We start from the raw sequence: 27,707 nt of genomic DNA, 5'->3' as shown, positions 1-27,707 counted from the left end.
ATTTCGTAAGCCCATTTGGAACGTCCGCTGTTGTATTGCGTGGTGTCGAGCCAGTCGCATTTTTTTCTTTCGAAATCTGCCGAGCATGTGCGAGGACAACGCGAACGCGGGTAGCGTCGTACGCTCTTCGACTCTTTTTGAGGGTAGGTAAAGACGTCCGTCGTCTGGCAGACGCGTTGAGATTTTCTGCTTCTTTTATCCTACGCGAGTTTTGTTAGACGTCTCGTCGATAGCGCACGCAGTCCTGCTTTACTAAGGAGACATCTCTGCTATGAATTCGACGGTATTCGGCCCGATTAGGCCCTTGAGTGAGCTTGTGCACCTTACGAAGAATAATAGATGTGAGTACCAATAGCCGGTCGAGCTGTTGCAGCATATCCTGTTCCACGCGAGCCAATTTCGCGCTTTCGCTACGATCTGGGAGGCGCCGCGCATGCCGCGCACGCGTTGTGTGTACACTTGCGCGCGTTCCTTACGTGCTTGACTTCTTGTGTCTTGTCGTTCGACGCATTCGTTTTCCTCGTTTCGATAAGTTCTTTTTCTCTTCGGCTTTCCTTTGCTCGTGGTCGGCGTCAAGCTTTCTTTTTTTCTCTGTTATATTTTTTTTTTTCGAATTTGTACGCGTCCGTGCGCCGTTTTGTTTGCGTTGGTGCTGCTCTTTGAAAAACTGGTTTCGTCGATTCGAGGTCTCTTTCTCTCACCCTCTCGGCGGCAGGCGGGCGGCCCAGTCGGCCGCGCGCGCGCCGGCGGGAGTGGCTACGGCGAGGGAGGCAGCAAAACAAAAGAAGGGTCATGGAAAAGAAAGAGTAGGGGGGGGCCCGCGAAATAGGGGCCAGCCGCTGAGCCCCGCACAAGAGAAACGACCCAGCCGCCAGCGGAGCCCTCCTCAGGCGACCCCTCCGCCGCTGGAATCGGACGCACCCGGCGAGCCAGCGCGCCGTGCATCCAGCGGGCCTCCCTCCCCCCATAATTAACGTCCATTTCCGGTTTAATCGTTCTGTGCCTTGCCCAGCCGCGCCTACCTCCCCCGTCTCCCTTTGCCTGCCCGCCCTGCTTGGAGACGTGGTTACCGCCGCGGTCTGTGCCTTGGTGCCGGCCCTATTTTCTTTCTGGGGGATCGCGGCACGCTTTGTTTGGACCTTAACACGACTATGATAAGCAAGTAGCTACTTGCAAGATTGCGTTCAACCGCTTGTTCCTGGGTGAATGTGCTTGGGCAGAAATTCGCAAAGCTTTCGTGGCAAACATCGCGACGATAGTTATCGCGTGAGCACAAAACGACGACACTGACACAAGAAGGACACGAAAGACACTAGTGCTCGTGTCTTTCGTGTCCTTCTTGTCTCTGTGTCGTCGTTTTGTTCTCGCGCTGTAACTATGGTCATGCCATACCAACTAGCCCAAGCTGCCACTCTTCAAGAAACATCGCGAGTTGCAATGTACATCAGACGAGCTCCAGTTCTGTCAGTTCCTCCTTGTCCCTCCATGCGCGCTGTTTTTCGCTACGAAGGCGTACGATATATATATATAGCACGCTGACAATGAGCTGTCCTAGTAGAGGAGCGTATTGAACTCAACAAACTTTATATATTACGTGTGCCTTCGCCGGCGAAATTTTCGCTAACATGATTAAACGTATCATTAGTAAGAGCAGCTAATGACACTGACGAATGACAAGGCTTGCTTTTTATTCGGCGACGGGGACAATGGAGAAACTTCCGGCTAGAACTTGGCTGATCGATTAGAACAAGGTTGGTGAAATGTGTCCGTCGCCTCTTGTAAAGAAAGTAACGTAAGCGCAGGTATGCGAGCAAGTTTAATGTCTTTTAGAGTGCATGAGTTGAAAATCCAGGTAAGATGGAGAAGGATTGAGGGATCACCGAACAACGAAAGTCCCTGAAACAAAGCTTTCGAGCATTGTAGTTGTCTGTGTCAGTCCACTTGTCGAAACGTTGTCTCCAGCGGCATGCACCGTGTCAGTGGAATACTTTGCGTGCCGTTTTTTAGGTGCTTTAATGCTTTACGCTTTCTTGAAAGTTCGCTTCTGAAGTGGCTAGATGACAGGTTGCGTCTGCCTACCACAGCGCAAACTTCCTTCAATAACTTGTCGACTTCTTCAGGGCTGCAGTACCCTTAATTTGGGTATGCTTATTTTTGTATGTAGAGTTTAATTATTTTTATTAACGCACTTTTTGGGCCGGTCTAGAAGGCAATTTTCAGACACTTCAGGAGCTGCACTGAGGCTAATGTGTTTCGAAGTTTATTTCCGTTGTTTTGTAAATTAAGTTGTTAAATTATTGGGCATACGATTAAAGCCATCACAAACTTCTGTTATGAGGCGCTAGCATTTAGGAACGCTGCTGGAGCACGTACGCCACTTCTCGGTGTTCCCGTGGTGATGCGGCTGGCGTTCAAAAATGTCGAAATAATTGAAGTGTTAAGGATGGTACTGTAATTTTTATAACCACACTAGCCACACGTATGTACAGTGGCGACTTTTTTGGCTAAATTTAGAGACAAATGGCGACCTTGGGCTACTTATCGCTCGTCGTTGGGCGATTTTCTCTCGAAAGTTAGTGGCAACCTGCTGCGCACATTGCTGGTTACCATCCGTGGGACAGCTGCGAGCTAAGTAGGGTCCGTGTACACTGCAAGCGTGACCGGTGACAAATTGAAAAGCAACCCAGTCAAATAAAGGTCCCTCCCAGGGCGTAATGTCGTACCTCGTGGCTGTGTCATTGCGATACCCGCCATCCAACCCAAGCAGTTGAGCACACTCGTTGCTGAGGTCGAATGCAGCCAGGAACCGACATTCTGTATAAAAAAGAAAAAAAAAAAGAAGCAGCGTCTGCCCAAAGAAACGTCTCCCGGTGCAGGAAACAGAAATGCGACTGTGGCGCCGCCTTCGAGCGCTCCTGGAAACACGTATTAACGCAAGATGCGTGCGCTATTGTTTTGGCACGCTTACACAGGGGAGCTTTTGAAGGTCGTGCATCAGGCGCATTTCCGATGACGTTCGTGCCAGAAGAAGCGTCGTCCTGGCTGCTTTCGCTTGCTCAGTGGCAAACCTTTCTGCTGCGGCAGGCCGTCATAAGTATTCTCGTTTTTGCACTGGCCACGCTAGAAATGGGCCTTCGTTCTGTATTACTCTTAACAATTTTTTAACTCGTATGGTAGTATTGCAACATCGCAATTACACAAGCTGTTATCCGTAGGTTGAACATGCACTGCCCAAAGCTTAACGGTTAGTGCATAACAGTTTGTTTTACGCTACTACTGCCGGGGAAATCCAGTATTTTTGTGATATTTAGGGCGCCTTTTGTCTTTATCAAAGCCGTGATATTGTTTGCAGTGTGCTTTATCGCCTGTTAAGAGCGCCATGCTTTTACAATATTCAGAAAAATGGAGATTAACTAAAATAGAGGGGTGTAGTAGTATTGATTGATTGATATGTGGGGTTCAACGTCCCAAAACTACCATTTGATTATGAGAGACGCCGTAGTGGATGGCTCTGTAAATTTTGACCACCAGGGGTTTTTTTAAGGAGGAGTGTAGTAGTAGTAGTAGTATTAGTAGTAGTAGTAGTAGTAGTAGTAGTTTAAGATGTGCTTTTTTGTAAATAATGTTTCAGCGTATATCGCTTTATTCACCCGCATCGTGGCCGACCTCTCGTATTGGATGGGGGAGAATAGATCACAGGACAACAGTAACAAAGGCCTCGGAACCCTTTACAGTAGCATTTTTATGAAAGAGCAGGGTTTTGATATGTGAAATATGTGTTTCTTGTCTGTATATTTTCTCCCCTTCTAGCCAGACGTTAACTATACGACGCGGCTACGTTTATACCCGAGGTGTAGTGGTGCATGGAACTTGGAACTTTGGGTGCGAAATCGGAGCTGCACTACGATTAGGTCATCAAGTCTTGAAAACCGGTGACGTTAATTTTTGACTGTACCGTGGGCTGCACCACGCGCGTGTTTCGATTTGGATGTGTTTAATGAACATTTCGGCGTTTGTTATCGTATGCGATGTTGTCATGCCTGTCATCGAGGTAACTTCTATTTAAGCTTCAACAAAACGATCTTTACTGTTAATTGGATGTGGACTGGAGGAATTACGTGGAAGTGCATACCGCACTGTGAAGTACTAAGCTGTAGCCCTGTAACACGACTGCGCCAAATATCGTCATCACAAAGCACCCTCTCACGTGATGTAGCAACGTAAGTTGTTAATGCTGATGAATAATAATGCATGGATAGCTCAAGAATGACTGGTCACCTATAAGGCCTTATGGTGACTGAGGTCACTGCCAGTGAACAACTCCGAGGTCCAAAAATTGTTATGAAGAGAAATATAGACACAATTGATTTGTGAACATGCTGCCGCAAGAATTTTGCGAACACGTGCTATATTAAGCAAGTTGCAGGGGTTCGAACATCGGTTTCAGATTGTTTTCAAATTTTCACGCGGCCTAGCCACCCTTCTGCCCCACAGAGAGGGGAAGGCGTAGCCCGTCGTCGTGACTGCATGGTTTAGACCAATGGACGATCTGCGTGCTAAGTCGTCGATCGGCGACTTTGTGTCACTGCGCGTTAAAGCGACACCCTCTGGAGGGTGTTGCTTAAAGGCGAATTAGTCAGGCGTCGGAAAGGAGCGCGGGAACTGTTTCTAGAAATTGTGGCTCTGCGCGGCACGCAGCCCTGTAATATTCGGAAGACATGATTGCCGGGCTCTATTCTACGAATCGCCGAGCTTCATTGGCGGGTGACAAAAAATGTTGCAGCCTCTTGACTGGCCCTTTGACCTCCCTGTCGTTTCCTTTTAACTCTCTTTCTCTGTTCACAGCACATGTGAAGTAACCCGTAGAACTTGTTTCACTGCTAGTTTGCTTTGCAAAACATCTCGGAATATTTTGTAACTGCTCCTGTTTGGTTCACTTCTATCTCGATTTTTAGCGAAAGGTCATCTTTGCAGTGTTTTCACTAGCTACCTCGTAGTCTTTACGTTTTGTTACTGATTTCTACGACTGGATACGCATTTAACTGAAAACGTTGAAGTTTCGAACACGACCGCTGAGCGGCCGCGGCGTCTCAAGGCCACGTTCCCAACGTGAGCTGGGCGCTTAAAAGCAAGTTTCATAGCATTATTGGCGCACTGCGAGTTTATGTGAAAATCATTCCCTATACCACCCTCTTGACACCTTACTGTATTTAATGTTAAAAGCCGTTATACAGATTATTCACAGGATGCCTGCTTTGTTGGATTTTCCTTTGAAACTAACTCGGAAAAAGTTTGCGTCGTTGGCTGAACGTGAACTTTATTCTGACTTTGTAGGTTGTATCATTGCAAGCTCGAAACACTTTGCGACAATTCAACGAAAGACTTTATATCGTATGCTGCTATGTCACTTACGTGATGAATTGCGGCTCTTGTCAATGGTACTGCCATTGCATTAAAAATACTCGATTGTGTTATTGAAATGTAATTGAAATGACATTAGCCCGCGTTGCATAAGCATAATTATTAATATGAAGTAGTATTCTTTCGAAGCTGTCGCTGGTACAGCCTGTTCGTTTTTAGTATTTTTCATAATACCACCCGTTTCACGTCGTCCTTGGGAGATTCGTTTACCATTGTCTGCTTTTTTTAAAAGTTTGGTAGTGGAACTGACGGTGTAAACCTTACTAGTTTAGGAGTTATATGTACCTTCCGTTTGCAAGTCTGACTTGGGATAATGTGCCATCGCATCTACGTGACACGTCACATTGCATGAAAAGATTACCGATGCCTCTGACTCACCAAACCATCTCTATGTTGTGCCATCATCTGTGACAGCTTCTTCGCGTCGCCAGTGATATACCTTCGCCGTTATAATGATCGAAAATTGGCATATTTGTATCACCTTCTCATTCGCGGTCCTTTGCCGTACCAGAATCCCAGGTTTTCGTACTCCTTTCTGTTCGCCTCTGTGGCCGGAGGGAGTACGCAAAAACAATTGGGGAAACGCCGGGAACTAAGCTGCGCCATGATACAGAAGCTCAGAAACCGATGTATGCTCGTTTCGTGTTTTTTTTTTTCTTTTTGCCGTCATATGTATTACACGCCCCGCGCCGTTCCATCACTCTATGTGAACGGGTTCCGCGCAGATCGGGCGGCCGTGTAAACGCGGTCGCAGCGGCTTGGATGTTCCTGTGTGGACTGTGGAGAGGCGAGCGGCAAGCAACGCGCAGCGGAAATTGCGCGTCCCTTTCTCTCTTTTTTTTTTTTCAATTTCTTTCTTTTTCCCGCGCGCGCCACGATGTCGCCGGCGCGCCTGCTGCGTTGCGGTGGTCGCAACAGGTGCGCCGTCGGCGGAGCCGATCCGCCGCGTGTTGATCGGCCCTACTCATCGCGGCCTCTCAGCTCCAGTGGTCACGGCGGTGTGGAGTAGGTTATTGTTTTGCCACGTCCTTTCTACTCCTCCTGGCTGACAGTTCGACTTGCAGAGCTCCACGCTCGTTAATGGCAGACGAAATTGGTGTCTACCGTAGCTGAAAGCCATCTATCATTTCTGAAGCGCGCCCATTTCATCGGTGTTCTACCGGCGGGCTTTGTTGGTTATGACACTGGCAGAGATTGCGGTTACGCTTCTGAACAGGACAAAGTCGGTTTGTGAGATCGAAATTAGGTTGTCGGATTTACGGAAACGCTATGGCTGGTCGGTCCGTCAGTACTCCCTCCGCGTTGTTGAGTGTTCGTTTCTTTCTTTCCTGCTTGCAGTAGCACCTTCTTCCCCTCCCAAGAGACAGTTACGAATCACACCTATCAAATTTCCTCATACTAGCGAGAATCAGACTATCTAGCGCCTTTTCAGGCAGTGCGCGCCGCCAGAAGCGTCGATGAAACACAACAAAGTTTTAACCGTGGAGCGAGCAGAGCACGGTTTCCTCATTACCGGCTTGTGCGAGACGGACGCGTGGGCAGATGCGTTGGTGTCGGCGCCATCTTGCGGCCGAGACGTATGGCAGCGATAGAGGACGAAGAACTAACTGCAGTAACCAGTCATCAAATTCACGCCAAGTTGTGCAATGTAGCCAACAGCGACGTTATCAATGGTATCGAGTTAGTTACTTTCCTTCCGTGAAAACAGCCGCATAAGTACTGCGTGACTTACGCAGTTTCAACGGTCCGTCTCGTTGGGGTAATGGTTAGGGTGCTCGGCTGCTGCCCCATAAGTCGCGGGGTCGATCCCAGCAGTGGCAGTCGCATTTTTGTGGAGGGTAATGCTAGAGGTCCGTGTACTCTGCGGTGTCAGTGCACGTTGAAAAACACCAGATGGTCGAAATTTTCCTGAGCCCTCCGCTGTGGCGTCCCTCGTAATCATACCGTGGTTTTGGGACGTGAAACACCGCATATTATTAACGCAATTTTAACGTCCCTGATTAGCACTTCCACTATTTAGACGAGACACACTGACACATTGCGGCGCCGCAAGATTTCACTAATGAAAGGCGTGGCACAAGCTTAAAAACCAAGAACAAAGAAGAGACAGAAACAGCACTAGAAAGATGCCGCTCTTTCTCTCTCTTCTCATTCTTCTCAGTATTGAAGCTTGCGCCACGCCTTCCAAATAATGATGCACCGTCTCGACCAACATAGTGTACTGTGTGATTTCACTGCCGCTGTTAACCGCCGTCCACGTCTCTGCCGACTCGGCATTCCGTGAAAGGTAACGCACGACAGGGAGCAGTGTAGAACTCCTATTTTGAACCGCCCGAGCTCCGCGAAATTGTCCACTCGCGTCATCGATGAACGCATACTCGGGTGACCTCTATCCGCTTCGTAGTTGATGGTAACTTCTTTTTTTTTTCTTTTTATATTAAAGCTTCCCGTGGTCCCGTTTAGCAGAGCTGTTGCTTTATCTGCACGAGGAGAATCCTGCTGCCTTGCAGGCTCAGAAAGTGGCGTCGGTCTCCTTTCACTCCCTCGTCCTGTTCCTCCCGTTGCACTCCCTCGACCCTCCCGTGGCTAGAGGAGCGGGCACTCGCTTGCCCTCGTTCTTCTGGGAATCCTTATTCTTGGCTTTGGGGACGTTTAGCTGTCTCCTCTCCCAGCTATTCAGTTTGGAGCCGCATTTTCTGAAAGAGGTGAGCGTGGGTGTAGGCATTCTGGGCCCCCCGAGGACGCTCGGAGAGTGCCGCTTCACCGAGAAGGAAAATACATGTACACAAAGGAGGGGGGCAAATGGGATGCCTCTGTGCTGGCATTTTGCGGGAGCGGACAATGGGTGCGGGAAGAAGGAAAAGAAATACCCGGGCCCTCTCGGTCGGTCCGAGTGTTGTGCGGGCCCGGTCTCGCTTTGGGAAGCCCGTTTCCATCCTGGTGGGGTACAAAAGCCCACAATTTGACAGCGATGCGCCACCCATGTAGCCGAAATGCTGGAGTTGCTCGTGGCGGAATTGGTTTGGACAACCGGAATCGTTTTACCGGACCCGTGTCGTGCAAGCCAGTGAAAGGGCGTGGGTATCTTGTTACTCTTTATATATATATATATATATATATATATATATATATATATATATATATATATATATATATATATATATATATATATATATATATATATATATATATATATATATATATATATATATATATTCCGGCTCCTCGACAGTGACATTCACAAAGCGTGTCGTCCTGAAAATGCTGTCCGGTTGCTATCGCTAACGGTATGCCATGCATAGGCTTTCTCTTACGAACAGCTATAGTGCAAGAGCATTTTGCGAATACGAGCCACTGTTTTGTCTGTTCTGCACTCGGGTATCGGTCGATAATAGGATCACTGTGGCTGGACTATGTCTGCTCTCTTTATTGATAGTGAAGACTCGGAACTATTTTTTTCGCCGCGTTACAGGCCCGTGTGCTCTAGAAATCGACACTTGGCAAAAATCTGCGAGCAGATTTTCCAGCAAGAATACTCTCGTCCACGGACTGCTTTTCTAATTCTGAGCGCGTTCACTCCCTCCATATTCCAGCGAAGGTGCGCGCGCAGCACAACGACTTTTAAGGGCCACTAATTAGAAACATGGACTTCGTTTACATTGATAAACTGCAATATGTGAAAGCTAATGCCATAGGTTTGACTTTCATATGTTCGTTATTAGCGGAGAAAATCAAGGTTTGAAGTTTTATTTTTAAATTTCGCGCCCTTATCTCCGGGCATGGCGCAACACATTGCGAAATGTATCTTTCGTATGTTTTGCGACATTGGCTGGATGAAATTTTCTGGAAGTTTACTATATGCTAGGTCTATGGCGCCCACAGATTACAATGCACTTCATTTTTATCTAGTAAAGCTATGCAGAGCCCAGTAGACGCCTTCAAAATTTACTACGTCACTGTGTTTGGTGCTGGGACCCGAAACACTTTTTTGAGTAACCATGGAATTACTTCAACGGAAAAGCGCATTACCTCACAACTTGAACGCCGCAAAAATGTTAAGAATTCGTCCAGTAGGAGCAGAGTTCCAAAGATTTGTCACACGCTGCAATCACATTCTCTCGTCCCGAGGAAAACGCTGGACGCTGAGCAGGGAGGGAGGGGAGGGGCAAAGAAACAAACAAAAAAAAAAAAACAGTCACTCGCGCCTCGTGACCTTGAGCACTTTTTTCTTTTTCCTTTTTCTTCGAATACGCGGATTTTTTTAGTGCGATCGCGCGCGCACGTGTGGACAAGTGACGGCCTCTCGCGGCGACCTCTCTAACAACCGAGTGCGCCATGTTCAAATCAGCCAATGGGTGATAGATGGGCTTACTGGGCTTATTTTCCGTGATTTGTTGAGAGAAGAGAAAGCTATTTTTAGCTGACTTTGATAATTTATTGTGAATTCCAGGCCGCGTGCTGCGCTATAATATTTGCCTCACGTGTTGTCGGGAGGCTCTACTGTCAAGCGGCAGCGTTTTCCGACCATGCTTAAAAACTGTTGCAGGGCCCTGACGTCTCCATTCGCATTTTGTTTTCACGCTTTTTCTCGCTGACCAATCGTCGTGTCGCGGTAAGGGCGGTGTTTTCGGGATTGCGGCATTCTACTTTACGAATAAGCAAGAAATCGTTTCGCTTTTTAGTGTCCCTTTACAAGGTTACTGCGGGAATGCTACTCCTCATTTCAGTAAGCTCCACTGTGGTGTACAGAAAGACAGGGGGAGGAGCGAAAGAAACGAGAGGCCGGGATGAGTGATGGATAGAAATAGTTTGCTCTGCTAGTTTGCGGTCGAGGTAGGTCGTTGTTTGCGCATGCGCAGTAAGTATATTATCAATTCCCGACTTTAGAGACCGGTACTTCTCAAAGGTTTTCATTAATAAGTACTGTTCACCTTCGGCTGGCTGCTTTCAACAATGTAGTCAACATTGTGATTGACTGATAGTTTGTTAAAGGGAAGCTGAAGCACTTTTCTAAAAAAAAAATGACTTAGGAGCGTGTTAGGGCAGTTTGGTCCCCGCTGAATTAGAAAAGCGACGGGAGAGTTCTCAAAAGTGACCACCAATAGCACTTTCTGGTGAAAAAAAAAAAACAGCGTTTGTGGCTGCCAGGCAGGCTTCTTAAGAAGCCGACCGAACATGGTGACGTCATTCTTAGTATGCCGCGTCATCTGCAACAGCAGAACTGCTGAAGTGTGGCCTCTTCGATTAGTTCCGGCAACGGCACGTCATGGGTTAGTCACGGAAGCCATCTTTGAAGATAAGAACACTTGCTGCGGGCCAGAGGAAACGAAGATGACGCATCTTTCCACGCCCACACTTTCAGAGCGCTCGCGGGGGCGGAGCAAGACAAGGTTTTATTTCGCCTGTTCTAAAGCTCCTGCTGCTACAACCACGAAAACAATTATGACCACTTTGCTTATGAAAAACGTTTTGTGTGTGTGTGTGCGTGTGTTTGTGTGTGTGTGAATACTAACGATTACGCATTGTCAAGCGAGTTCTGTAGGTTTCGTCTTCATTCAGTGCTGCAGTAGTTAAAATATACGGCTCTGTAAACAGCGCTTAGCCCCGTCGGGAAAATTCGTGTGCAGGCTGTCGTTCATAGAAGGTTATTCTATTTCGTGCTACTCTTTGATTTGCTTTGGAAGCCGGGTCTTCCTGTGCTCTGTTGAAGACGGCAATTGCTTTTCTATTATGATGCGATAGAAGCAAGTCATGTCTGCTTTATAGTGCTTTTGAATATGTTAATTCGTTGGTTAGGTTTACTTTTGAAAATGTGGAACGTAGTTAAAGAAAGACCGAGCCGTGAAATCGAAACTGTTTTACCCATCTATGAAACTGGACTCGATAAGCGCTTGTCATGAACAGCTATGTGTTCCTATATAGGCAGTGTTGAGAATTTAAATTCAAGTATATGCATGTGAATGTAGTGCAGTGCGAGTTCCTCTAAGTGAACTGTGTACATTACCATGTTACTTTGTTTGTTTGTTTCAATTGGATGTGCGTTTTTGTTTACTTGTTTTTTCTTGTGTTTCGCTAATGTTTTTGTCTCGCTGCAGTACCTATAAAAATGCAGTAGCCGAGTTGGTATAAACATCGGCCTCGCCATAGCAAGCCAATTCGAACAGAACAGAACGGACGCCCGGCTGACGAGGAAAGGAATTTGTAATTGATAAAAAAAAAACAGATTTCATTGACGTTCGTTTTGCAGACAGTCGCAGTTTTGTAGCAACGTTTCGCGCCTTCTGTAGCTTGCTCCAGTTCCATCATTTGGCTATTGGCATTCCTTTTAATACGGCCTATTAAATCGTGTGTCTACTTTTTCCCTTCTCTCTCTCTTTCCTATATCACTTCGTCAATAAGGGCTTACTCGCGGGTATGGCTTATGATTTCGGGCGCATCGCTCGGGTGCTTATCTCGAAGGGTAATTTGTTCGCCTGCTTCGGAGCTATAATAGTTGGGCACTTAATTCAGCGCTAATAATTGGGAAGGAAGGCAAACGCGGCGCCGTGCCTGCACCAGGTTGAAGGTGTAAACATCGAAGTAGTGAAGGCCAGTCTGCCTCCGCTGCCCCGCCAGGCAGCCCCGACACGCGTGACTAAAACGTCCTCGTTGGACTTTTCCTATCCGCACCTTTCAGGGTCTATAGGTGGAGCCATTGTACATCCAACATGGTGGTAGTCAAACCAAGCTGGATGTATAAAAACGTGTACGTTTAAGAATGAAGTTCTTTGCTCCCATGTTGTTATCGGATTTATGTATTTATATAAGCGTGTGGAGCCATAACATATTGTAATGAGTGAAGTAATTTCGTATGCGGGAAAAGGCACAAGACTATAAATGTAAAAAAAGCGCAAATACGCCCGTCACGTTGCTACAAGCGGTTATCGCTCATATTTTAGCGGGTGCCCTGTTAGTTGCTCAATATATGTTTGTCACAAAGCATGTAATTTCGACGCATGAAATCTCAGTAAAATCAGACACATTCTATAGGAGATGCCCTGTATCATTTTTCTCGCTTGCACTGCATTTTGCCACGTAGCTACTTCATCTCACTGCAAAGTATGTAGATCAAGTAGACAAACAGATTGTTGCCCTTCGCGACCGAAGGACAAGAACCTGTTGAGGCATGTCCGATTACTAGTACCAGTAATTACCAGTGATTTAGTTAGGCTTCCTTGAAAGGGAACAGCGAATCAGCGGAAGACTACAAGAAGTCGGCAAACAGTGAATGAAGCTATTATAATGCGTTAATGTGAGCACATTGCCCAGATGAAAGCTATCACTCCTGGGGGCTATATTGTAAGCATTCCATGTAGAACGGGGGAGGGATGGAACGAAAGAAAGAGAGGGAGCTACTCGGGATTGGTCGAGGCTGTACGGTCGAAATGTGAGAATAGCCGAAATGTGCATATCAATGGAATGGATACAAAACGGTTTCCGGATGACGTGAATTGAATTGAAACGTAAGCGCTTGAGCCCGGATAATCGAATTAGCCTGATTTACGCTTCGTTTTTTTTTTTCTAATCCCGTGCCAAAAATCACCACCTAACGGCTCATCGTATCGCGACACAATCTAGCGTCCACTCTAGACATTAATACAAATAAATTGTTGCATCCCGGCTGCGGCGGCTGCATTTCCGATGGAGGCGGAAATGTTGTAGGCCCGTGTACTCAGATTTGGGTGCACGTTAAAGAACCCCAGGTGGTCGAAATTTCCGGAGCCCTCCACTACGGCGTCTCTCATAATCATATGGTGGTTTTGGGACGTTAAACCCCACATATCAATCAACAAATAAATTGTTAACGTGACCCCGCTCTGCAATCTCAAGGTTTGAAAAACAGTCAATATTGATGTTCATCTGTATTAGTTCTATATGCTTCATGCGTTGAAAGCGCATTTCTGAGTTCAGTCAGCTCGCCTATTGGCTGTTTGCTCCCTCTCGTTCTTTCGTTCCAACTCCGCCAAGTTTTAGACAGAACGCTTGAAAAATAGCCCCACCTTTTATTTTTAATTTATTTTTGTCTGTGTGCGAAGCCTTACCGGTGACGTGCTGCCCCAACGAAGCCAGCAACGACCGAGGCTAACCAGATAAAAAGTAACAGTTTTTCTCCTGCGTTCCGCCGACTGTTTTCGCGCAGCTATAGCCTTGCGCGCCAACTTTGTGCTACTGGCCAGTCGCTCGCCAGTAGTATCCGGTCAGGCAGCCACCCTTCCGAAAGAAAACGTCGAGCCATCTGTCGGGCCGTGCGAGCACCGGTTCTCGCATCACTTTCGGCTGCAACGCGCGCTGCGTTGATGGATTGGTCCGCGATATTGTATTCGTTTGTAACGAGAACGGGTTCATCCACGACGCCAATCGATCGATGCCTGTCGAACGTCGCCGCTGAGCTCGGACTGCCTCATTGTGAGCAGCTGCGCCGTGTAGCGGCCTCTACGGCGCCCGACACTCGTGTGACCGCTGCTCGTTCGAACGTGAAAAATGCGCCAGCCGCGGCTGATGCGACAAAAGTTTGCGCCATCGTGCGGTGCTTCTGCGTTTGCAGTGTTTTCGCTCTTGGCAGACATTGTTTGCCTGTGCACGACAAGGGGTTCTAACATGCTTGATGTGACGCGGCACGGGGGGCCTTCGCATTACATTTATTAACGCGGGGCAGGGTGCACGAAGGCTTTTCGCTTACCGGTACCATTGGGTATTCAAAATGAGAACATACATACTGCATCGAAGTGCCATACCCGAAGCTGGCTATGAAGGCGAAATTTTGACGTTGTTGTAGGAGTCAGAAAAAAAAAAAGATTGTGTGTGCTGAGTCGAGCCAATTAAGTTAACTTAGTTTAATGCCCTTGAGTCAAATTATATTGTCCCTCTCTTGCGAACGCCTGAAGCAGAACGTGCTCCTGCTTATTATTGTGCTATTAATCCGGGCTTAAGCTTTCACGAATACTCGCGTGATGTGGTACAGTACCGTTCAATCAAGCCAGCCTTTTCTAAAACGTCTTCTTCACATGCGGAACTCATTTGCTTATTAAGGCCGATAGAAAAAAAAATAGACTGAGAGGACCACCGGAGACGCTGATTAACACGGTGGTTTTCCTCTTTTCCACTTCGAGCGTCAGAGATTGTAAGACAGTTAGATAAAAAAAGAAGAAGAAAAAATAAAAATAGCACGAAACAAGAGAAGAGGTCGACAATACAGGCTTTCTAACATTTTCAGCAGCCCCGCGCCAATGAATATGCCGAGCCGAACCCCTGCCAGCCTGTTCGTTGCATGACCTACTGTGCACATCAATATCGCCGTCCTAATGTTTGTACAAGTGGGTCTGAAGATTGTCCTTGCCTAAACGCAGCTGTGTGCTGCTTGAGCTCGGAACAATCGCGCCAATGACCTCGACGAACGATGAAGCAGCAATATTGCGCTGAGCGTGTACCGTCGTCCGGGGATGTCGGCTTGAAAGGGTGCAAACTGTGCGGGCACGCTTCGGGCGGTTTGCGGGAGTTGAGGGACGCGCTTACGCGAACACCATTGAGCGCCCGTGTAAGTAAATTTCGGAGGCCATGCATGCATGCAATCAACCGTATACTGTGTACTGCGCTTGATGGCGCAAAGGAGCGAACGTCAACGCATTAGTCCATTTAACGGTACACTTTTCATGGGCGTAATTTCAGCGGTGAAAGGAAGGTATGTCGTATTTACTTTCTAGCTACCTTGCTTCTCAACTGCAAAGATAAGTGCACCTGAGCCAGGGCCGCAGGCGGCATGCGTTGTAGTCGCCGTCGTTTGACTACTGTGCTCACCGTCATCGTTTCCTGTAAGAGGTGTGCTATAGATAAAGGCACAACACAGCGGGAATGAAATGTGTATGTTTTTGACGTTAAACAGCTCCTGACTCATTGCTGTACGCCCTACAGTTTGACGTAATCTGTCTCGACGTTTCTACATATTGAGTGGCAAAGCGGTGGCTGCCAGTGGGTTTAGGCCTCGGCGCGCACTTGGCGATATAGGGTGCACGTTGCGGGTGCGTGAAAAAAAATAATACTGAAATGATGGTCACGTGATCAGATCGACGCATGATAGGTATGCTATAATCATGGTAGACACTGGGCAATACAGCGCTTACCACGACGCTTATAATGAGAGGAATACCGCTTCGAAATGTCTGGGATTGATGGGTGCGACGGCGATTGCATTTCCAAAGTATGAGCGTAGATGGTAGTAATGGGCTAACTAAAAAAAATATAAGGACACTCGATGACGATGATAAACTGGCGCAAGATTTATGTATCAGTTTTGGTGGGTAGTGGTATAATATTTTTTTTGCGTTTCGTTTTGCGTAGCAGAAATATGAGTCTGGAAATTTGTTTTTTTTTTCTTTGTTTCGATGGAAGGGCACTTAATAGAATAATTTCTCGTTTGCGCACCAGTCATATATCATTGCGCGCCCATGAGCGGAGGTTTGTCTTTCCATTTGCAGAGCCTGAGTGCTTTCCTTAAGTTTTGTGGCACTATAATCTAGGCTTTTGCCTGATGGTGTCAGGCTGCCGTTTTTTTGTACAGCTTTAAAAGAAAGAACGTTTTCATCAGCTGCCGTGCATTTGCGTTCATACGCGAATCCGTCATTTTTGTGCGCGTGCCGCGTAAAGACAAAAGTTCGTGCCTCCACGTATGCTGAGCACAACAAACGACTGAGCAATACAAACATTCGGGTAACGTTTGTTCGGCGGTGAATTGTCATTTATACAGTTAGCATGGCGGGCGGAGCTCGCAGTGAATTGACTACATTGCGGAACACTGAATGCCGTTGGGCTCAACGAGTTTTTATTGTTTGATAACCCCGAATAATCCTCGTTGCACTGTATGCTGCGGGTACGTCACACACCTCTTAGTGATCGCCTCACTAATTTCGTTTCTGTTTTTGCTTATAAAAAGACCCATCGTAGCCTTCGTAGCCTTTTTTGCGGTGAGATGACAATTTCGTGTGCCAATTAACCCAACGTAACTTTTTTTTATTTCTTTATTGGATTATTTAGAGCAGTATTTTAATTTTCCTGTGGGACGCGGCTAAAGGCTAACATTTCCTGACCGGGCCGCGCCGCCCATACAGCAGCAGCAGCAGCAGCAGCAGCGCCAGAAACACATCTGTGACCATAAAAACACGCATTGAAGTCAATCTCTATGCATGTTTCACGCGGACAAAATGTACAAATAATCAAAATTGAAGGATTAAACAAAACTAGACAAAGTAAACTAAATTAATCATGCGGCCAATTGTCGCGAAGCAGCGTTCTAGCTGCTCAAACAAGGGACCTCTGGCTTGCTAGGAACATGACTGAGCTGTAGTAAACTGGGCAAAGGCGGATTCAGCCACTTATTTTAGGGGGGGCGGGGGGGGGGTGCTTGGAGTAACACTGGATAGGAAGGCGTTGTCGTTACTTTGTTGTTTTTACTTGTGCCAAAACCCTCTCATAGCATACATACTCTTAATCTGTGTCCACAATGGTCCCAATCATTTGTCCCAATTGTTGGTAATAGCAGGTGGACGGCAAGCATTTTGGATCCGCCACTGGAACCGGGGTCGTAGTTTCGCAAACATATTGTTTTGTAAGCACACTTTTGCCAAAGGCCGGCAGTCTTCGCTGATATACCCAGCATCATTATTCGTCGGTCTCTGCTCATACGAATATTTCAGACCTAGAAACTTATCTCTCTCTCTCTCTTTCTTTTTTCTTTTTTTTTTTCGTGAACATTGAGATTTTGAGCCTCATCGTCAAAAAAGTGCTTTGGCATTGACCGATAGGATTTACTGAACCGGATTCGCTGCCCAGCATCAGAATGAGCTCACATTCGACTCGTACGAGCAATACTATAGCGTGAAAACTTCGTTATGTGAACGCAGCAGATAGTTATGTATCGTGCGCTGAACGAAAAACACGTTCATCCGATCGGAATGTTGCACTGGCGGCCAGTTCGCCGTCGCGATGACTATGGTCGGGAAGCCGTCGGCCATCCGTCAAGGGCGCGGGTGTGCCATCATTTCGTCGCCCTCCCCCATTTTTAAACAGCGCTTACCACGCGAGTTCATATACAAACGTGAAGGCGACCAAAGAAGTAATGGCAGCCAGAGAGACGCTTACGAGACGAGGCCAGTCGATCCGGCCCGTCCTCCCGCCGCTGTCGGCATCCCTTTCCTTCAACGTGCCAGCGTCGTGCTGACCGCTGCGGGCTTCGTGCCTCGGAGCGTGTCAAGATAGCACGCGCTCTGTCGTCGCCCAACCATCTGCGCGACCCTCGGGCACGCTTGTCGCCGACGCCGCTAGAGCGCGTTTCCTTTCGCACGCTGCTGTCGGGATTCGCTGGTATCTATGTTATATGTATGTATCGGCTGGCGAGGTTGCCGCGCTTACATGCAGTTCGCGCGCGTTGCGGGTTGGCTTTCGTTCTTGTCAAAGTGCGAACTCTGAAGGGCTGCTTTTATATACCTTCAACGCGGCGCTTTTTCGATTCACTTCCCGTGTATTCGTGTTGAGGTGAGCTAGTTTTACACCCCCTTCCCCCGCCACCCATCAACACATACACACTCTCTCTCTTTTCATCATCCCTCATAACGATCTTTTTTTTTATGGCCCCTTGGCTAGTGGCTCCTACCCCTCGACCGTCGTCTCCTCCGTTGGCCGCTCCATGAGTCATTCGTGATTGGTTTCCCTTTAATTGCGGTCCTCTGAGGCGTGTAATTTGCTCCATGGGCGGCTAGCATGTGACCGTAGACGTGCGTGTGGACGGGATCTTCCTATAGGTATTAGTACTGTACGCGCGCTTCGTCATGTTTCCTTCGCTGTTGATGCCGCTGGTGCAGGCACACAAGAGACACCACTCCGCTGTATAGTATGTATACTTTAAAGGGTGGATTATTTTTCGAACCTTGGGGAGCGAAACGAGGTTGTTATTTAATGCGTCGCGTTTGATGATAGACGCGCACGCATGCGTACTTCTCGATATCTTTTGCATGCTGGCTGAACCATGTTCTCTATGTCCCCTTTGAATAAAACGCGCCCGAACCATTCTGGCCATCGCCAACTGTTGCGGCAGCGCGGTTTTATATCGAATGGCATAGACTCGCGCATTCATTTATTTTGTTGCCCCCCTCCCCCCCCCCCCCCTTTTTTTTTGCGGTGGGCCACGTAGTGCGAGTCTGGCGTTAAGTCCCTTACTTGGGACTCTGCCAATCGATTAACGTTGCGTCGTGGATTAGACTAGCCGGCGCCCCATGATTGATGGCTGATTCGCTAATTCGGCTGCCCGCGATTGGACGAATGCGTTGTAAGCGAGATGGTCGCCATCTCGCCGCCGTTTTAGTTGGAGCTCGTGTAATATCTCTTCTCCCGTTCGTGCACGCCGAATGCGCGGCGTTTTGTGCCCGAGTGTGTGTACCTGCTTCGTCTCGTCCGCTTTACAGTGGCACGTTTTGTTTTTTTCGCTCCGCCTAGAACGCGGCGCCGCCATGTCTTCTTCGTTCTCTCGGGGCTCCCCCTTGTTATGGCCGGGAGATTAATCAGTTTGGGGAACCAATCACCCGGGCCCCTTATGGAGACGCGATGAATGCTCCACTCTGATTGGAACGCACCGCGCGCCCTATTATCGCCTCGGTTCTTCGTATAATTGAACGCCAGGCGCGGACATTGCGCAGGTTGTTTCAGGCCACGGCACCACGGCGATGATTCGTAGAAAGCGACGATCGCTCCGCAATCGTATAGTGTCTCATTCTCTGCCTCCGCTTTTTTTTTTTTCTGTTCATTCGCCGTGATATGTATGTAACAGCGCTCGCTGGCGTCGCACTCGGGACTACTAGTGGTGGCGGCGAGTGCTTCCCCTAAACCTATACCTCGATGCTTTCTTTCATCCTTCTTATTCTCTTCCTCGTTATTTAACTAATTCGTTTTTTTTTAAACTAGCACCCGGGACGCGCTTACGAGAAGTTGGTCGATCGGTCGCGGGAAGCAGCATGATGAATGAAAACGGCTGTAACGAGAAATGAAGTTCGCGCGCGTTAATCAACGCTCGTTTTTGTGGCCCAGCTCGTTTCTCACGGCGGTGGAAGGGTATACAAACAGCCCCGAGTGTCACGCGCGCTGCCTTATATATCTGCCGGTGGCGGGGAGAGAGTAGTAGTCATCGGCGCTAATCAAGCCGCCGAATCCCACGGGGCCGGCCAGCGCTCGAATTAAAACTCGTTACGAGAGCAAATGACGTCCTGCTGTGTGAAGGGCGTGCGGAATACGTCATCTCTCGCCGTGCACACGCACACACACAGATATATATATATATATATATATATATATATATATATATATATATATATATATATATATATATATATATATATATATATATATATATATATGGCTGACCGAGTGGCGCGCAGGGGCCTAATAGGCGTGCGTCGGCATTATAGAAGAGCCAAGAGCTTCCTCTGTGAGCTGTTCTGCTGCCCCCTTTTGTTCTTGCTGGGCTGTGCGGCGGCATCAGAAGAATGCGAGGAGGCCTTCCTCGGCGGCGATGCCAGGCCGAGCTGGCCGTGCCCATCTCGGGCCGCGCTTTGTTCTCTGCGCGGGTGTGACCTGGTTTGGCTCGAGACGCCGTATCGCGGGACGCCTTTTGCTGGTCTTCTTTTTCGTCGCTAGATGGCTAACGAGGAAATGGCAGACGCCCGTTCCAAGAATAATCAGCATGGCGGAGTCTCTTTTTAGCCCCCCCCCCCCTTTTCTGTGTTTTATGTTTTTGTGTGCCCGTCTCGTACTCGGTGACACGTCGGTGATGACGTTCTGCTGGTGTATGTTTTTCTGGCTAATAGCAATAATAATAATTATAATAATGATGATGATGATGAATTGACTTCTTTCTACCCAGTGTTCGACGAGTACATTCTATATGAACGCTGAGCTGACATTTACAAGAAAGTCGCTTAGACAAAACATTTCTCGTAGTGCCATTTCACACGCAGAGTTGAAAAAGGGAGAAAGTTCTGAATAAAAGGCAGGGAAGTTAATTGGACTCTGTCCCGTCTGCTGCCTCACATATAGGGAAGGAGGTAACGAGGAGGTAAAACAGAGAAATACACTGACAGATAGCAACAAGCATGAGTACGGCTGATTCATAGCTCGCATGCACAGCGCAACGTATACCTATACGGGTGAGCACTTAAGTGCGTTGCCTTCAAGTATTGCAGAAGGTCTCTTACGAGCGGTGAGGCTGGGCTCCCACTATCTTTTCTTGTGCACAAGTGCGATAATCAGGTCAGCTTGAGGCTCGCTGGCAATGTTTGCCAAATAGCGAAAAGTGGCACGGGAGGTAATCGGTGACATCATCGCAATTCCAGTGACCGCGAACAGATGCATATGTCGTTAACCTGCGCGGGAAGCCACTGTGGCACCTGTGTTTGTGGCCCGCGTAGCCCGGAGCATTACCCTTCAGCTCTAGCTCCACTGGCAGCAGCTATGGTCCAGGCAACGGCCCAGCTGTAGCGACTATAGGCGTTCGTCATGACGGCGCGAGTCTTGTTGATGTTTTGCTATCGATCTACTTGTCCGAAGCGCCAGTGCCTCTGTCCTAATCACTACATCACGGGCTCAATCTCAGCAGCCTTTGCATTACTAGAAATCTTTATTTAGCTTGGCCCCAAACGCTACTGGCAACAACCCTGGAAGCGTGATGTTGTTTCGCATAGCGATAGGGTGGCCTGAGGGCCGAAAAATAGTCACCCTAGTATAGCCTAACCGAGCGCCTCGTGGGAGGTTAATACTGATGTTGTCTACGCAGAGAGGGGGTCAAAAGTTACCAGGTCACTATTTCATGTATTTCTATGGAAGCGTGGCCTGCGAACGTTTGACCAACACTGTACGTACGTAACTTATGGCGTAAAAGCGCACGTAGTGACATAATCGTTTGTACACAGTCCTTTCATCATTCTACGTGGACGACGACTCGGTGACATAATCCTTTTTTTTTTCATACACAGTTTGCACTAAAGTATAGGGTGAACCGCCACGATAGTAGCTGATGCGACTGTCACCCATGCTGTCTCGTCTATTCGTTTAGCGTTAATAATAAAATAATAATAATAATAATAATAATAATAATAATAATCCCATTGAAAATCCTGGGTTGGTGGATGCTGGTATTGTTGGTGGATATGGTGGGAGCTGTAGTGGTCATATTATCTGATGACGGTCAGAGCGGTAAAAATGGTGGCAGATAGTGGTGGGGGTGGTAAGCTAATGGTGGCGACATTGGAAAATGCCGGCTGATGGTGGCGAACCAAAACGTGTTTGGTGGATGGCTTGGTTAACAAGCTGGATGACGGCGGTATGATGAAAGCTTGATGGATGGTGGTGGCATTATGAAAAAGCAGATGGCAGTATGTGAAATCACCTAATCATTCGTGGTGTATCACTCTGGAATGCGCAGAGAAATATGTTTACTGTCGAAAGAAACCAACGCCGCTCATTACGCCTTACAGCACGTTTTTTTTTCTTGTGGTGTCAACAATGCTTCAATTTTTATCAAACGCAGAATGTGGCCGTGCATGTTTACATTTCGTGCACGTATACATCAGTTTGACATGCGCTATGTGGTGCTTTGTTGTGATGTTTAGAAGACTAAAGGTGTCGCTGTGAACAGCGACAGTAAATGTGTTACATCGCCCAGCAGCTATCGAGAAATAAATGAGCTCCAGTTCTCATATACCACTTTCAACGGTAGACCAGAATAGAGCAGTCGCTTGATGTCGCCAAGCTAGAAACGCAACTCAGGCAATTCTTGCAGACCCTATTACTTGAGTCCTACTTTTAAGTTAACAAAGTGCGTGTGACGCTAACATGCATAAACTTCTACCTTCGACATACGTCGAGACGAGCCCCAGCAAGTTTCACCCTCTGTTCTACCACCATGATTTCCACCAAAGGTTAGGCCGAGCGACCGAACCCGTACAAGTGTTATCGGCGCTTCTGGGTTTCAGAATGCATCATTTCGATGAGTAAGAACCAGAATATAGCACAGCCGTGGCATCATTTAACCTAAATTAAACATTTTTTGTAGCGTACAGTGTCCGCGGAAGAAGCGACAAACATCGATGCGACGCGGTGCCAGCACTTCCAGCAAGCGTACGCCTCCCGTCATCGACAGCCACCGGTCGCACTCGCCGGCACTTCTCTGGCTTTTATGCGAAAACACAGACTTGTTCAATCGTATGCTTACTGAACCAATATGATAGCATTATGTTTCCTGTACTCTGCATTCGTTTTGGCCAAGCTGTTATGTAGTTGTTGCTACCGATAGAGCTACAGCACTGCGCTGGTACGACTGCGCTGTACGTCGCGGGAAAAACATCGCATTACTCTATTACCTGTGTGGCCGTCTCTATCAAATGAGCCTAGAGGCGCCATAAAGCCTGAGCAGATGTCGCCCTTTAGTACGAGCGAGAAACGGATAATAAACTTGACAGTGACCGCCGGTAAACTGTACCTGGTCCTCAGTCCACTTGGTTTTTTTTTTTTTTTTGCGGTTGTGAATTGTAGGAAAAACGTAGCGCTGTTGCCATTACCGCAGTTTAAGTCGTTCTAGGCAGCAGCTGTTTGTTTTTAATGAATGTGCCAGTTTTAGTAGCAGGTGCAGATCCTGTCTATCGGGAGTAAGCAACAAACAAAAGTGAAGTTGAACGGTCAAATCGTAAGTTCACTCGCGACTTAACAACAAACTTTCCACAAATCGGCGTGATTGATAGACACGCCGAGCCACCACGGTCGACGAGATCCGTCTGCCGAGAAGCAGCTGCTCAAGTGCGCAGTGTTATTGAGTCTTTTGACCCCGTTCCGGAGTGGCTTCCCCTTCTTGACGCTTGTGTGTTTTTGCCTGACTTCTGATGAAGTATATATGTTGTGCGTACTTCACTGGTGATGATTTCATGCATTAAAGGAAAAAAAAAAACCGGCATGATGCAGTGGTTACCGTGTTCAGCTGAAGGTTGCACGTTCGTATCCTTGTCGTCAAGTTTTTTTTACGAGCGCTTTCTGCATTGTTTTCTATACAATTATTCTTTTCATTTGTTAGTGGCAGATCGTCACGGTGGTTTTGACGCCGTTTCGCGCTCCAGCATTACTGGCACTCCATCATCCACCATGTGTCACCACATGTACCACCAATATTTCCAGCACCACAATCCACCAAAATGGTGGATGGTGGAATCCACCATTCCTATGGTGCACGTTTTTTTAATAGAGAATCGCCGGGTCTGAGCGGAACGCGCATCACAGTCACAGTGAAGGCTCGAAGAGCGGACTTTTAGAGCTTTTTCTAAACACCCTTTGGGTAACTGTTACAAGCACGCTTGATGGGCATCCACTACGCCATGAGTAATCACAATTTTTGCGTAGATTCACTACGCTATCCTCCGTCATTCTTGGGAGAAGCGTGGTATCCGCTACACACTTGCAAGTGATTTTGTGCAAATATTTTATGAAGTGGCTGACGACGACGAAGAATTATGCCTGAAGTAGGTATGCGCATAAGTGAATGGGTGAACGAGAACAAGTTTTTGTAATGGGTTGGAGCATTGGACGACCTACTCGTTAAGCCATTCCCATTGTGTGACGCCTGTTTGTTCATTTGCTATTCTAAAACACTTTATTATACTCATTCTAACGCGATTCCTTTCCCGACATCAAGCCTGCCCAAGGCAAATTTGAAACGGACTTTTAAGCACTGACGTGGCTCTGCTAAAACACATCGCACCTTTAGCGGAATTATGCCAGTGCTTGAAACTCCGTTGCAAACTTGCCTTAGGCAGTGCTTGACGGCCGTAGTAATTGCTCGGGCATGTTTGCTGTGGATTGTAATATATTTACCTCGTCATGCCATGTGTGACGTTTAACCGGAATAAAAAAAAAAAAAAAACTGGCGTAACTCTGCGGAAGAATACTGGGCTGGCATTCAAGGGACCCGGGTTCGAATCCCGCTCTGTCCCCGGTGTTTTTATTTACTATTTTTTTTTCTTATTTTGTGCGATACTGGTTACGGACACCTGCGGTGGCGGCGGACAACTACGGCGCCGCACGTAAACCTTGTTGTGATCTCATAACAGTTTTCGCTCTAATAATAATAATAATAATAATAATAATAATAATAATCACAATAACAATATATACCAGCATTGTTGCGTGGAATGCATGAACGCGGCTTCTTTTTCTTCACGTTTCAGTTCGGGACAGGTTTCGTTTGTGACGGTTGGCAGCTGCTTTTCTCGGATGATTAGGCCTCCCATGGACTTTTTGCAAGGTTTATTGTTCAGTAGTGTGCGCGTTTTCCATCAAGGATCCATGGAAAACGAATCAAGGTGGCCCGTTGAATTAACAAAGAAAAGTTTGCCTTATTCAGGTTATATTTTCTTGGGAGAGAAACTAGCCGGCATAAAACAGAGGACAGACGCTCAATGCCAGCATTCACTTTTGTTGCGTTTATGATTCTTTCTGCCTCATCAACGTCGTTCTGTTCCAGGGAACAATTGGTGCTAATTGTATGCCATATTTAAGTGAGACAAGTATTGGAGAGTTTTAGTACTGCGCACGTATCTTGCGCGGCGTTGCGTATTTAAGGACGCCACATTTTGCGCAGTGCGCATGCGCAGACCGCGACGTGCACGTACCGCGTTACGTACGTGGCCGCTACGTACGCACGCATTCGATGCGTGCGTGCGTAAGTATGAGGTGGTCGCGCCGCTCTCGAGCACGTTCGCGACAACGCGAGACTTTGTTTCACAAAATGGCGGCTACGGTAGCGTACCACAGCGGCTAAAGGTATGGCCACAGTCCGGCTAGCACACTTGAATTGGCTCAGATTGGCTTTCAACAACTCGTACTTCTGTATTGATCTACCAGATGGCGCAACATGCTTTACGTTGGTTACGTGCGCGGGTATTACGGCGCGTACTAAAAGTCCATTCGTGGAAAACGACGCCACGTAACGCACGCAGGGCGCTTGCGTGATGCGTACGAGGCACCATTCCGCAGTATCAAAACTCTCTATTAACATTCGTACGCATGTACGCATGTTATACACACATACAGTAGGCATTAATGATATGTGGGGTTTAACGTTCCAAAACCACCATATGATTATGAGAGACGCCGTAGTGGAGGGCTCCGGAAATTTCGACCAAAACCACCATATGATTATGAGAGACGCCGTAGTGGAGGGCTCCGGAAATTACGACCACCTGGGGTTCTTTAACGTGCGCCCAAATCTGAGCACACGGGCCTACAACATTTCCGCCTCCATCGGAAATGCAGCCGCCGCAGCCGGGATTCGATCCCGCGACCTGCGGGTCAGCAGCCGAGTACCTTCGCCACTAGACCACCGCGGCGGGGCCATACACTAGGCATTATCTTCATCACACACACACACACACACACACACACACACACACATATATATATATATATATATATATATATATATATATATATATATATATATATATATATATATATATATATATATACGTGAGAGTGTGTGTGTGTTTGTTTTTGTTTGTTTGTAAGTCGAATACCTTTATAGCAAAGTGCACGTGACCTTGGAAATGCTTCCTTAAACTGGGCGCTTGGTTGTAAACGCCACGCTCCGTAAAGCTCTCAGTACAACAAGCGTACATAAGGTCTTGTTTATACTGGTGATTCATTTCTATAGGCGTCCGAGCGGAGAGCGTACTCGTAAGTATGTCCACAAATTCCGCCGGCGTGTAGCCCCTATTAAGCAGGTGAGAGAAAAGGACCATACGGCATGCTCTATAAGAGCTAATATCGGTGCCGAGAACACCTTAAAAGAAGCATCCGAGGGGGCTCCGCGTACTTAGATTTATTACTGAGCTTCGTCTCCGCACGTGTAATTACTTTGATTCGTCGGTCGTTTTTTTTATCTTCTTTTCATCTACCGTAGCTTTAAAATCGTTGAGGTGAACATTCTTTTTTTTTTTTTCTTCCCGCTAGCGGTCTCTTCAGACTCGCGAAGCTCGTTAACGCGCGAGAATGGTTCCTGTGAGCAAGTACTTTTATACTCCCGGACTAAGCTTGTACGGGACTTTAAAAAAAATGAAATAAAGGAAAGAAGGAGCCGAATAGCTAGGCCTTACGAAGTAAGAGGGCGACAGGTAACGACGCTGACAGAGGAAAAAAAAAAAAGGAGACGAGAAAAGAAAATAGAATAAACGAATTCGAGAAGGATGATACCCCGAAACACGCCGTTCGTACGGTTATTAAACGCTCGTGTGTGTCTCCGGAAAATTCGTTAAGGAAGCAGCGCGACGGACGAAAAAAAAGAAAAGAAAACGAAGCCAAGCAATTGAGCCTAGCGAGGAAACGGAAAGCAAAGCGACCACCGGAATCGGAGACGTTACACGCAAAATTGGGGAAGGATAGTCGAAGTGGAGTGTGTATTGCTTCGAACGGTGTGGAGGACGCTATATAAAACGAGACAGACTCTGCGGAACTGAAGGAAAGAAACTATACGAAAAGAAGAAAACGTGTGTGATTAGTTGCCTTGACGCCTTTTTTTTTGTCTTGCTGGTGCTTTATTATTGTGTTATGTCGCTTTTTATTTCATCGCCGTGCGCGGTAGACAAGCTAGCCAGTTTAGTGTCGCGAAGAATGAGAGTGGTGAGATTAAAAATTAGGCGGAAGGCGCGTGCTCCAAGTGCCGCCGCGGAGGAATAGAAACGCCGTTCACTTGGGGAGAGCCAGGCGTGTGTCGACGTTGGCGCGCGTTTTTTTTTTTTTTTTTTATGGTGTCGCAGTGTATGTAGCTGAAACGAGTTTGCGACGAATAAAAAGAAGGTAAAACAAAAAGGAACAAAAACGATGGGATAGCTGCGCAGAGCGCCATAAATGAAGACCAAATTGAACGGGGAGAAAATGAAACGCTGGTATGTGATGAAAAAGGAAAAAAGGAGAATGAAAAAAGGACTGGGACGTGACGGGAGGGGAAGAAACAAGGAAAACAGGGAGAATAAAATTTAAGGGGAGCCTCTTCCGATTCGCCTCTCTCGGCTGCCATCCCTCGCTCTCCCATCAATACTTGCTTCTCTCGGTTTCTGTGCGTGCGTTTTGGAGGATGCGATGTTAATCCTTATTTCTTCCCCTCGAGGCTGAAAGAAAGGACGCTATTAGAAGGCGAAGAAAAACGTGGGGGGGGGGGCGCCAACACGTTG

General features: G+C 47.3%; 1 long non-coding RNA gene across 1 annotated transcript in view; it reads left to right on the top strand.

Annotated features, from left to right (window-relative positions):
* The window catches only part of LOC119161386 (uncharacterized), a 102,521-nt gene that overhangs the window by 746 nt on the left and 74,068 nt on the right, over positions 1–27,707 (top strand). The gene's annotated exons all lie outside the window — the stretch shown is intronic.

The sequence above is a fragment of the Rhipicephalus microplus genome, chromosome X (genome assembly GCF_043290135.1).
Source record: "Rhipicephalus microplus isolate Deutch F79 chromosome X, USDA_Rmic, whole genome shotgun sequence".
In the NCBI taxonomy this organism is placed as follows: domain Eukaryota; kingdom Metazoa; phylum Arthropoda; class Arachnida; order Ixodida; family Ixodidae; genus Rhipicephalus; species Rhipicephalus microplus.
This window is presented reverse-complemented; position numbering and strand designations above follow the sequence as displayed.